This window comes from Oratosquilla oratoria, chromosome 24 (genome assembly GCF_046742065.1).
Source record: "Oratosquilla oratoria isolate Oo_2021 chromosome 24, ASM4674206v1, whole genome shotgun sequence".
In the NCBI taxonomy this organism is placed as follows: Eukaryota; Metazoa; Arthropoda; class Malacostraca; order Stomatopoda; family Squillidae; genus Oratosquilla; species Oratosquilla oratoria.
The window spans coordinates 10568795-10580852 of NC_134800.1; the positions used below are offsets into that span (position 1 = coordinate 10568795).

Here is a 12058-nt window from a genome sequence, read left to right on the forward strand (position 1 = left end):
ACGCCTCTCTCCCTCTGTGATAAGTTTGGGCCAAATCGGTGACGACGATTTTTTTTTTTTTTTTTTTTTGGGGGGGGGGTAATTTTGGTCACTTGCTCCCATCTCCACTGCGACCTATTGCCCATGGACAAGATTCTCCAGTCCTATAACCACCAAGAAACAGACACTTAAATTCTGAGTCAGAAAGCAGTAGTAGCAATGATGATGTAGACTTCAACAGCAGTAAAAGTGATGCACCTCAACTGTTCAACCAGTGTGAATTAAATGATTTAATGAGGGACTTCGGGCTTGTAAATGAATCAGCAGAGCTTCTAGGCTCCAGACTTAGATCCTAAAATCTTTTAGTTCCTGGTGTCTGATACTTGGTCTTGGTATCGTAGCCTGTTTCTTATTTTACTGAAGAAAATCATTTGTTTATTTGTACAGTTCCATCAGGACTAATAGGAAAGTATACCATAAGTTACAGCCCTGATAAGTGGAGACTCTTTATTGATTCTTCAAAGAGAAGTCTTAAAGCAGTTCTTTTACATAAAGGTAATGAATGTGCTTCCATCCCTCTTGGATACTCCGTGATCATGAAGGAGACATATGAAAATTTGGTGTTTCTGTAAGACAAGATTAATTTCAAAGGCCACATTTGGATGATTTGCGGTGACTTGAAGATCATTTGCATGTTACTTGGACCAGGCGCGGATCCGGGAATGTTATTGGGGGGGGGGGGGCGAACCTGCACAGCGAAATTATAGCGATAATCCCATGCCACACTCCTGGTCATATGGGTATTTCCCGAAGGTTGAGTGTGGTTGGAATTTTCCGCCAAAATCATCGGAAATTTAAAATTCCCGGCTCTGTGCAGGCATGCGCATTGTCGATCCCACCTCCCCCTCCCTACCCCCTCCCTTCTTAGCCGGCTCGCTTGAGTCGTCACTTCTAGCGCGGAAACGGGACTGAGCGGTTCACCCGCTGCCGGCCTTGGGGCCGGTGAGCCCGTTTCCTGCTGGTTAATCGACTGATAGTTTCAGCGCTTTCTGCATGGTTGCCGGTTTGTCCCGTTCTTCGACTACCCTATTAGTGATCCTGTTGTTGCCTTCTTAAATTTTGTGCTCCGGTTTGTGCCCTTTGCTGCGAGTCTGGTGGTGCGGAGGGGGACTTCTGGTCTCGGCGGCCCCATACCTCCTACGATCAATGGTCCTCTAACGCCTCACGACTTGCATCGTCAGGCCCTAGGCGTAGACTTTGATTTTATACGATCGCAATCCGTCCCCGTCTCCGAGTCGTCCCTGGTAAACAACCCGGGTCTTCTCGGAGAACAAGGGGACGTGTCTTATGGTACGGAGGGTGGCGCCCCCCAGCGTCATCAGGCCTCTCGGCAGCCCCATACCTCCGACCATCAATGGTCCTCTAACGCCTCACGGCTTGCATCGTCAGGCCCTAGGCGTAGACTTTGATTTTATACGATCGCAATCCGTCCCCGTCTCCGAGTCGTCCCTGGTAGACAACCCGGTTCCTCTCGGAGAACAAGGGGACGTGTCTTATGGTACGGAGGGTGGCGCCCCCCAGGGTCATCAGGCCTCTCGGCAGCCCCATACCTCCGACCATCAATGGTCCTCTAACACCTCACGGCTTGCATCGTCAGGCCCTAGGCGTAGACTTTGACCTTTTCCACTCGTAATCCGTTCCCTATACGTCTTCGAGTCGTCCGTAGTAAGAACCCGGGCCTCTCGGAGGACAGGGGGACGTGTCTTATGGTACGGAGGGTGGCGCCCCCCCAGGGTCATCAGGCCTCTCTGCAGCCCCATACTTCCGACCATCAATGGTCCTCTACTGCCTCATGGCTTGTATCGTCAGGCCCTAGGCGTAGACTTTGACCTTTTCCACTCGTAATCCGTTCCCCATACGTCTTCGAGTCGTCCTTGGTAAGAACCCGGGCCTCTCGGTGGACATGGGGACGTATCTTATGATACGGAGGGTGGTACCCCGAGAGTCATCAGGCCTCGGCAGCCCCATACCTCCGACCATCAATGGTCCTCTAACGCCTCACGGCTTGCTTCGTCAGACCCTAGGCGTAGACTTTGACCTCTTCCGTCGTCCGACGTCTCCGGGTCGCCCGTGGGTGGGCGGCCCGGGGACTCTTGGGGGACGGGGGGGGGGGGGGCGTGTCGGGTGGTGCGGAGGGTGGCGCCCAGGGGGGTCGGCGGGCCTCTCGGCGACCCCCGTGCCCCCGACCGTCGTGGCCCTCTAGCACCTTTCGGTTTGCCTTTTCGGGCGAGTCCGTGAGCCCACCTTCCTCCCGGAGCCGCTCACGTAGACCCAACAGGAAGTCCCACTCGAGAAACAGTTCTATCTCTCCCAAGAGGCCTAGGACGCTCAGTTCGTCCACACCCTCCACATCCCGGTCACGGCACCACCCTCCTTCCGGGTTTCTTAAGCCGATAAAAACAATTTAAGCGGCACGAGCCGCGACAAAGAAATATTTTACCATGTTAAAATTAATTTCAACGCTCACTGTGACTCAGGTCGAAATGAACATGACTTTTCCTATTCAACTTAAGCTAATCTACAGTCATGATGGTCGAGAATTTTACCATGTTAAAATTAATTCTAACGCTCACTGTGACTCAGGTCGAAATGGACACGACTTTTCCTATTCAACTTAAGCTAATCTATAGTCATGATGGTCAAGAATTTTACCATGTTAAAACTAATTTCAACGCCCACTGTGACTCAGGTCGACATAAACATGACTTTTCATATTCAACTTAAGCTAATCTACAGTCATGATGGTCGAGAATTTTACCATGTTAAGATTAATTTCGACGCTCACTGTGACTCAGGTCGAAATGAACATGACTTTCCCCATTCAACTTAAGCTAATCTACAGTCATGATAGTCGAGAATTTTACCATGTTTAATTAATTTCAAAGCTCACTGTGACTCAGGTCGAAATGGACATGACTTTTCCTATTCAACTTAAGCTAATCTATAGTCATGATGGTTAAGAATTTTACCATGTTAAAATTAATTTCAACGCTCACTGTGACTCAGGTCGAAATGAACATGACTTTTCCTATTCAACTTAAGCTAATCTACAGTCATGATGGTCGAGAATTTTACCATGTTAAAATTAATTCTAACGCTCACTGTGACTCAGGTCGAAATGGACATGACTTTTCCTATTCAACTTAAGCTAATCTATAGTCATGATGGTCAAGAATTTTACCATGTTAAAACTAATTTCAACGCTCACTGTGACTCAGGTCGACATAAACATGACTTTTCATATTCAACTTAAGCTAATCTACAGTCATGATGGTCGAGAATTTTACCATGTTAAAATTAATTTCGACGCTCACTGTGACTCAGGTCGAAATGAACATGACTTTCCCTATTCAACTTAAGCTAATCTACAGTCATGAAGTCCCAGTGCCTGGCCGTCGGCCAAAAACTCATAAATCATAAATCAAATCTAAAGTCATGATGGTCGAGAATTTTACCATGTTTAATTAATTTCAAAGCTCACTGTGACTCTGGACGAAATGAACATGACTTTTCCTATTCAACTTGAGCTAATCTACAGTCATGATGGTCGAGAATTTTACCATGTTAAAATTAATTTCAACGCTCACTGTGACTCAGGTCGAAATGAACATGACTTTTCCTATTCAACTTAAGCTAATCTACAGTCATGATGGTCGAGAATTTTACCATGTTAAAATTAATTCTAACGCTCACTGTGACTCAGGTCGAAATGGACATGACTTTTCCTATTCAACTTAAGCTAATCTATAGTCATGATGGTCAAGAATTTTACCATGTTAAAACTAATTTCAACGCCCACTGTGACTCAGGTCGACATAAACATGACTTTTCATATTCAACTTAAGCTAATCTACAGTCATGATGGTCGAGAATTTTACCATGTTAAAATTAATTTCGACGCTCACTGTGACTCAGGTCGAAATGAACATGACTTTCCCTATTCAACTTAAGCTAATCTACAGTCATGATGGTCGAGAATTTTACCATGTTTAATTAATTTCAAAGCTCACTGTGACTCTGGACGAAAGGAACATGACTTTTCCTATTCAACTTGAGCTAATCTATAGTCATGATGGTCGAGAATTTTACCATGTTAAAACTAATTTCAACGCTCACTGTGACTCAGGTCGAAATGAACATGACTTTTCCTATTCAACTTAAGCTAATCTACAGTCATGATGGTCGAGAATTTTACCATGTTAAAATTAATTCTAACGCTCACTGTGACTCAGGTCGAAATGGACATGACTTTTCCTATTCAACTTAAGCTAATCTATAGTCATGATGGTCAAGAATTTTACCATGTTAAAACTAATTTCAACGCCCACTGTGACTCAGGTCGACATAAACATGACTTTTCCTATTCAACTTAAGCTAATCTACAGTCATGATGGTCGAGAATTTTACCATGTTAAAATTAATTTCGACGCTCACTGTGACTCAGGTCGAAATGAACATGACTTTCCCTATTCAACTTAAGCTAATCTACAGTCATGAAGTCCCAGTGCCTGGCCGTCGGCCAAAAACTCATAAATCATAAATCAAATCTACAGTCATGATGGTCGAGAATTTTACCATGTTTAATTAATTTCAAAGCTCACTGTGACTCTGGACGAAATGAACATGACTTTTCCTATTCAACTTGAGCTAATCTACAGTCATGATGGTCGAGAATTTTACCATGTTAAAATTAATTTCAACGCTCACTGTGACTCAGGTCGAAATGAACATGACTTTTCCTATTCAACTTAAGCTAATCTACAGTCATGATGGTCGAGAATTTTACCATGTTAAAATTAATTCTAACGCTCACTGTGACTCAGGTCGAAATGGACATGACTTTTCCTATTCAACTTAAGCTAATCTATAGTCATGATGGTCAAGAATTTTACCATGTTAAAACTAATTTCAACGCCCACTGTGATTCAGGTCGACATAAACATGACTTTTCATATTCAACTTAAGCTAATCTACAGTCATGATGGTCGAGAATTTTACCATGTTAAAATTAATTTCGACGCTCACTGTGACTCAGGTCGAAATGAACATGACTTTCCCTATTCAACTTAAGCTAATCTACAGTCATGATGGTCGAGAATTTTACCATGTTTAATTAATTTCAAAGCTCACTGTGACTCTGGACGAAATGAACATGACTTTTCCTATTCAACTTGAGCTAATCTATAGTCATGATGGTCGAGAATTTTACCATGTTAAAATTAATTTCAACGCTCACTGTGACTCAGGTCGAAATGAACATGACTTTTCCTATTCAACTTAAGCTAATCTACAGTCATGATGGTCGAGAATTTTACCATGTTAAAATTAATTCTAACGCTGACTGTGACTCAGGTCGAAATGAACATGACTTTTCCTATTCAACTTAAGCTAATCTATAGTCATGATGGTCAAGAATTTTACCATGTTAAAACTAATTTCAACGCCCACTGTGACTCAGGTCGACATGAACATGATTTTTCCTATTCAACTTAATTCAATCTACAGTCATGATGGTCGAGAATTTTACCATGTTAAAATTAATTTTGACGCTCACTGTGACTCAGGTCGAAATGAACATGACTTTTCCTATTCAACTTAATTTAATCTACAGTCATGATTGTCGAGAATTCTACCATGTTAAAATATATTTCAACGCTCACTGTGACTCAGTGATGTAACTGTATGACAAGATGACGTCATTATGTGATACAATGACGTCACGATGTAGTCCTATGACGTCAGTTTGTGTCCCTGTGACGTCACGAGGCGATCCTATGACGCCATGATTAAATCCGGTGACGTCACAGTATAATCACATGATGTCACTAGGTATTAAACATATGGAAGTCCGCTTGTGGGTGATGAGACGTCACAAACTGCCATAGCACACTATTGGATGAGGACGCTCGCCACGGGCTTCGAGGACTTCCCGCGGGAAGACTTGGGGTGAGTTGGATACATACCGAGGGTCCAGGCCCGTCTTAGCGGGAGACGCTCAGGGAACGTCTTCACCCAGGACGAAGCCTCTTGACTAACGCCCACGGACGAGGTCGCTCGGAAACGAACTCGGCCTCGCATACTCCCTTTCGGACTCTCACTTACCCCGAGGATCTTCACGAAACTAGTGAGAGTGGTAGGCGTACGCTGGACGGAAGCAAGTGTCTCCATACTCATGTACCTAGACGGCTAGTTGATGCATTTGCCCACCGGGGAGGGTGCATCGGCCGACATCTCGGTGGCTCTGAGAGGGTTGGCGGACGTGGAGTTCGGGGTGGACTGGGACGGGTCTGCCCTCGCTCCCACACAAAGACTTTATTGGCTCGGGATTGAGTGGAACACGGTCAGCGCTCTTCGGGTACTCCACTGCGCCAAGAGAGCGTGCTTCTCTCACACGTTCTCCCTCAACTTCGCGACCCCGGCCCTTCCACTGAGCCGCTTGGGGCGCCGACGGCTGGTACGGGAGGTCGACAGGAGCATACTGCTTCTCCCGCGTGACCTGCCCGGGCCGATACCCTCAGCACTCCACAGCTTGTTGCGTCCCTGGCTTCGGTCGGGGGCCCTACGCCGGTCGCTCTATCCAGGTTTCAGGAGACCTACGTGGTGTGGCAACTACGCCCACAAGTGTTCGAGTCGCTCTCCCTCCGCTACGGCACCCCAGAGGTGGACCTGTTTGCCTCCTCAAACACGACCCAGCTCCCCCTCTACCTCACCTGCATCCAAAGGACACGCACAGGAGGTCCAGACGCCTTCACGGAGGACTGGAACAGCTGGAAGTACGTATTCATTTTCCTCCTCCAGCGACACCGGTCCTCCTGAAGGTGATGCAGACCCTCAGGTCCTTCAAGGGTCAGGTCCTCCTGATAGCTCCCTACTGGCCAACCCAGCCGTGGTTCGGGGAGCTAATGAGATGGGGCCCTTCTCCCCTTCTACTGGGGTCAGCCTGCCTAGCCAACAGCCTTACCGCACCTCTCCAAGCGTCACTCCAACTTGATACTTGGAGTTTCTACGGGGAGCTCTCAGCCAACTCTTCTCTACAGAGGCAGCAGACAAGATGCTCAGAGCTCGCCTTCCGTCCTCAGTGCGGCAGTGTGGGTCCTGCTGACGGAGATTCCGGAACTCCCTTCGGAGACACGCGATGGTGACCATCTCCGCCAGCACGGTTCTGGACTTCCTGACTTGGCTGGCTGACTCCACCAACAGGGCACCGGCGACTATCTTGCCTCACTATACAGCCCTCTCGGATCCGCTACGCTTTGGCATGAACATCCGAGTGCCACAGAGGGCGCGAACCCTCCTAATGAAGGGGATCAGCGCCTCGAGAGAGCCGAGACATCAACCGGTCCTGGCCTGGTCCTTGCATCGTGTTCTGCAGTACCTGGCGTTCGAAAGGGCCATTATGGAGGAAGAACACTTCCCTCAACGTGTCGTCTTTCTGCTCGCCTTGACTACGGACTACAGGGCTTCACAGCTGGCGGCAATCACCCGCCACCCGTCCTTCTCCAAACTGGAGGAGGACAGCTCGGCCCTAACCCTCTCTCCATCACCAACATTCCTGGCCAGGAACGGCCGAGCGGACGACATGATTGGCCCTCTCAGAATACAATCCTTCCGGGAGGGAGGACGCCCACATCCGCTGCGCCCGGTCCGTGCGTTCGAAGACTACGTGGAGCACACGGAAGAGATTTCTGAGGATCATCTCTTCTACAACTCGAAATTTAGGATTCCCCTAACCCCGAGGTCCCGGGCGCACCTGCTTTTCCGCTTTTTGGAGAGAGCCGACCCGGGCCATGCCCCGCACGCCCACAGCATCAGGGACTTCGTGGCATCGCTGGCGTTTCTCCGCACCCACTCTGTGGAGCGGGTGCGGGACCAAGGGGCTGGACATCGACGACTCCCTTGGGACACGGTGTCTCTACCACTCGGTCGCCCCTGTCCCATGTGTCGCCATGGAAACGGCTCCACCCCTCTCATCTCATGAAAAAGGGGGGGTGGAGGGGGCAAAGGGCGACCGAGGAGTGGGGAGGGGCCAAGAACCGCTGAACAGGATACGAATTTCGTATAATTTACGCATTGTGTGAACAGTGCAATGTTGTGCATGTCACATTCTTCGGTGTGGGTACTTGACGTTTCTTTTCTCCCCTCTACTGAGTGATAAAATGAATAAGTCTCCCATAGGAAAGACACACGTAATAACGGTTTGAATCAGGCTTCACCTCTCCTCCCACCTGTCCTCGTCTCATGCATAGCTTCGCTGTGCAGGTTTCTTTCAGCCGATAATATTTCTTTGTCGCGGCTCGTGCCGCTTAAATTGTTTTTATCGGCTTAAGAAACCTGCACAGATTTAGGGTCCCTCCCTCCTCCCACAGGCGAAGCCTTCATTTCTCATTGAAGTGACGACTCAAGCGAGCCGGCTAAGAAGGGAGGGGGTAGGGAGGGGGAGGTGGGGTCGACAATGCGCATGCCTGCACAGAGCCGAGAATTTTAAATTTCCGATGATTTTGGCGGAAAATTCAAACCACACTCAACCTTCGGGAAATGGCCATATGACCAGGAGTGTGGTATGGGATTATCGCTATAGCTTCGCTGTGCAGGTTTCTTAAGCCGATAAAAACAATTTAAGCGGCACGAGCCGCGACAAAGAAATGTTTTAACCCCAAGAATAATACTGTTGGCTTGGAGATGGGTCCAGAAACCTAAGTCTGTTTTGCTCGTAATTGTATGTAAAATCATATATAATTCACAAATGTATCCTCAACTGGCTATGAGTAGATATGGGTGATACTACTCGTCATGTATATGAGGCGTATACACAAATATAATTCAAATCATAAATTCGCACTAAGTGTTTATCCGAGGAGAATCAAACTCGAGATGAGTGAACAATGGCAATGGACCATAACCATTGTTCTTCATACTTGGGGCGTTGGGGGTGCCCGGGCCCCCTGCCCCCCCCCCCTTATATCCACGCCTGACTTGGACAACAGTCTGGCTACACACTTTTCTTGTTTCTTGTGTGAATGGAACAGTAGAGCCAGGAACCTCCATTGGTCTTAAAAACATTGGCCAAATAGGGAGAATCTTACACCAGGGACAAAGAACATTCTTCGAGAAAGCTTGGTGAATCCAAAAAGAGTTCTTTTGCCTCCTGTACATATAAAATTTGGACTGATGAAACAAGTTGAATAAACCTTTGCCACGGGATGAAAACGGCTTCAAGTGTCTGGGTAGTAAGTCTCCTGGTCTGTCGGATGCCAAGGTGAAAGAGGGTGTATTTGTAGGAACAGGCATAAGGAAACTCGTCAAAGATGAAAACTTTCAAAGTTCCTAAAGATTTTGAAAGATGCTTGGATCAGTTTGGAAGATGTGATGAAAAACTTTTTGGATAATTAAAAGGTCCTAAACTACGAGTACAAAGACATTGTGCGAAGGATGTTAGAAAAGTATGAGGCCTTGAAATGTAACATGATCCTCAAAGTTCTTTCCTACATGCCCACTTGGATTACTTTCCAGAAAATCTAGGGGGGGTTGAGTGAAGAACAAGGGGAAAGATTTAAACAAGACATAAAGGAGATGGAAAGAAGATACCAGGGCAGATGGCATAACAGTATAATGGCTGACTACTGCTCCATGTTGCACCATGAATGTCCAAGTGCAATCGGCAGAAGGCCTGGTGACCCTGCACCCGTGGTTGAGATGGTGGCCCAATCGGAGCACGTCATCAGAATGACCTCGTCAGGTCACCGATTTGCCCCAGACTTGCCCCAGAGGGAGAGAGTCGTGACTTGCTCCGAATGAGCCACAATCTCACCCACGGGTGGAGGGCCACCAGGACTACTGCCGGTTACACTTGGGCACCACTCAGCCCAAAGATACAGGCGTCACAGGAGGAAATGTGAAAAAAGGTTCAACTTTGGCAGGTCGCCACGCACACGCCCTTGGGTCCAAGTTCCTCGCGTCTACCTTAACGTGCTCTGTGCACGACTCTCTCTCTCTTTGATAAGTTTTTGGCAAACCGGTGACCTGATGACTTTTGGCAAAATTTATTCAATTTATTTGTTTTTATTTATTTATTTACGTTTTGGAATCATTTTAGTGACTTGCTCCAATTGAGTCACCATCTCACCCACAGGCCTGCTGCCGATTGTACTTGGGCACCACTCAGGCCAAAGGTACAGGCACCACAGGAGGAAATGTGAAAAAAGACTCAACTTTCACAGGTCACTACACACATACCCTTGAGTCCAGGTTCCTCATGTCTACCTCACAGTGCTCTGTGCCTCTCTCCCTCTGGGTTAAGTTTGGGCCGAATCGGTGACTTGACGACTTTTAATCAAATCCGTAGATTACCCCTTTGAGTTTGTTTGTTTTTTGTTTTTGTTTTTTTGGGGGGGGAGTAATTTTAGCCACTTGGTCTGATTTAGCCACCATTTCACCCACAGGTCAAGCGGCACCAGGCCTCGTGTCGATTCCACTCGCACACCACTCAGGCCAAAGGAAATGTAAAAAATTGGGGAAAAAAAGGATAAATTTTGGCTGGTCGCCATAGGCATGCCCTTGGATTCAGGTTGCACTGTGCCCAACTCTCTCTCCTTCTAAGGTAAGTTTGGGTCGAATCGGTGACCTCACGATTTTTAGCAGATGGTGGAGTCTTACGCTACTCTGCTGCCCATAAGTCCCGTTACTTATTAACTTGTTAATCCTTCGATATTTTGAGGCAACACAATAAAATTAACTCGTTTAGAAAATACCTGGATCTGGAATGTGATCCAGATCACATCCAAAATCTAATCATTTGCATAACCCCAACCTCTCCTAAACATGTAAACAAAATCCTTTTTTTTTTTTCTGGGGTTTTAGACAACTGATAGACATACAAGAAACAAATGGCAACAAAAACCTAATCTTTCAAATTTGTATTTGTGTTAGAAACATCAACTGTGCATATTAACATTACCTATGCCCCTATATACTCACCTCTGGTGACACAATAATACTAGATCAGGATGACTATTGTCTGTTCATAATGAGGTAAAATACTGTTGTAGAACACTAACACAGTTGCTTGGTTCAATTAACAGTCGCTATCAAAACAGAATAGTTTTATTACTTGTGTAACCATCTTATCCACACATTATGATTGGCATGAATGCCAACTTCAGAATATCCAACATGCTTGGGAATGAGGCTAAACAAATTATATCATTGTAGTGGTATTGTCCATCCACAACATTCATGGATGTTAGTTCATGTAAACATCTGCAATTTCCCACATTTTATTTATTTTTTGCAGGTATGAAAGTGCCAACATAGTCCGGGACAAATGATGTTCAATTTATTTGAGCGGATCTCCATTCACGGGGTCAGAGATGTCACGAGAGTGTAGAGACAGTTCAAGGCTAGGATTATATTGACCTGCAGCAGGATTTTCTCCTTCCATCCCTTAAAGAAAGGAACCACCCTTTTCCCCCGGGCCCCATCATACTTGTACATGATCACTGCCCAGTTCATATGGCAAGAGCAGTCGATGAGTGGTTTGCTGGTCAAGAGAATTTGCAACTCCTGGACTGACCCAGCAAGAAGTGCGACTGCAACCTGAATGAAAACGTATGTGGGAATATGGTAAATACATGGGAAGACAAAGAAGAGAGGACACTGAATATAGATGCCTCAGGTTCAATGCGTGTGGAAAATGTTTCAGAGGAAACCACACCTAGTCCGAAACATCGTGTCATCTATGCCTGAAAGACTGTGTGAGTTAACTGATACAGATAGTGGATAAACCCATTACTAAAATTGTATTACTCAAACTTTGCTGTACCCAAATTTGATTTTTATTCATCATTTATGTGCTGTCTTTTGCAACACTGCTTCTGACCCAGGGCAGTGAGTGAGATGCAGGGATGACCTATCATCCAGGAGGTGCCAAGATAAGAGGGTGGAGGGGAGTGGAATATGTTAGGGATGGAATGGGTGGGAGTGGTTTTTATGACTTTGTTTTTTGGCTATCTTCCTTATGAGG

General features: G+C 46.4%; 1 long non-coding RNA gene across 1 annotated transcript; it reads left to right on the forward strand.

The window, feature by feature from the left end:
- Positions 1 to 934: 934 nt before the first annotated feature.
- LOC143038200 (uncharacterized) lies at positions 935 to 11810 on the forward strand. Its single transcript, XR_012967552.1, has 3 exons — positions 935 to 1042; positions 10479 to 10636; positions 11330 to 11810. It is a non-coding gene; the product is annotated as an uncharacterized LOC143038200 (long non-coding RNA).
- Positions 11811 to 12058: the final 248 nt, after the last annotated feature.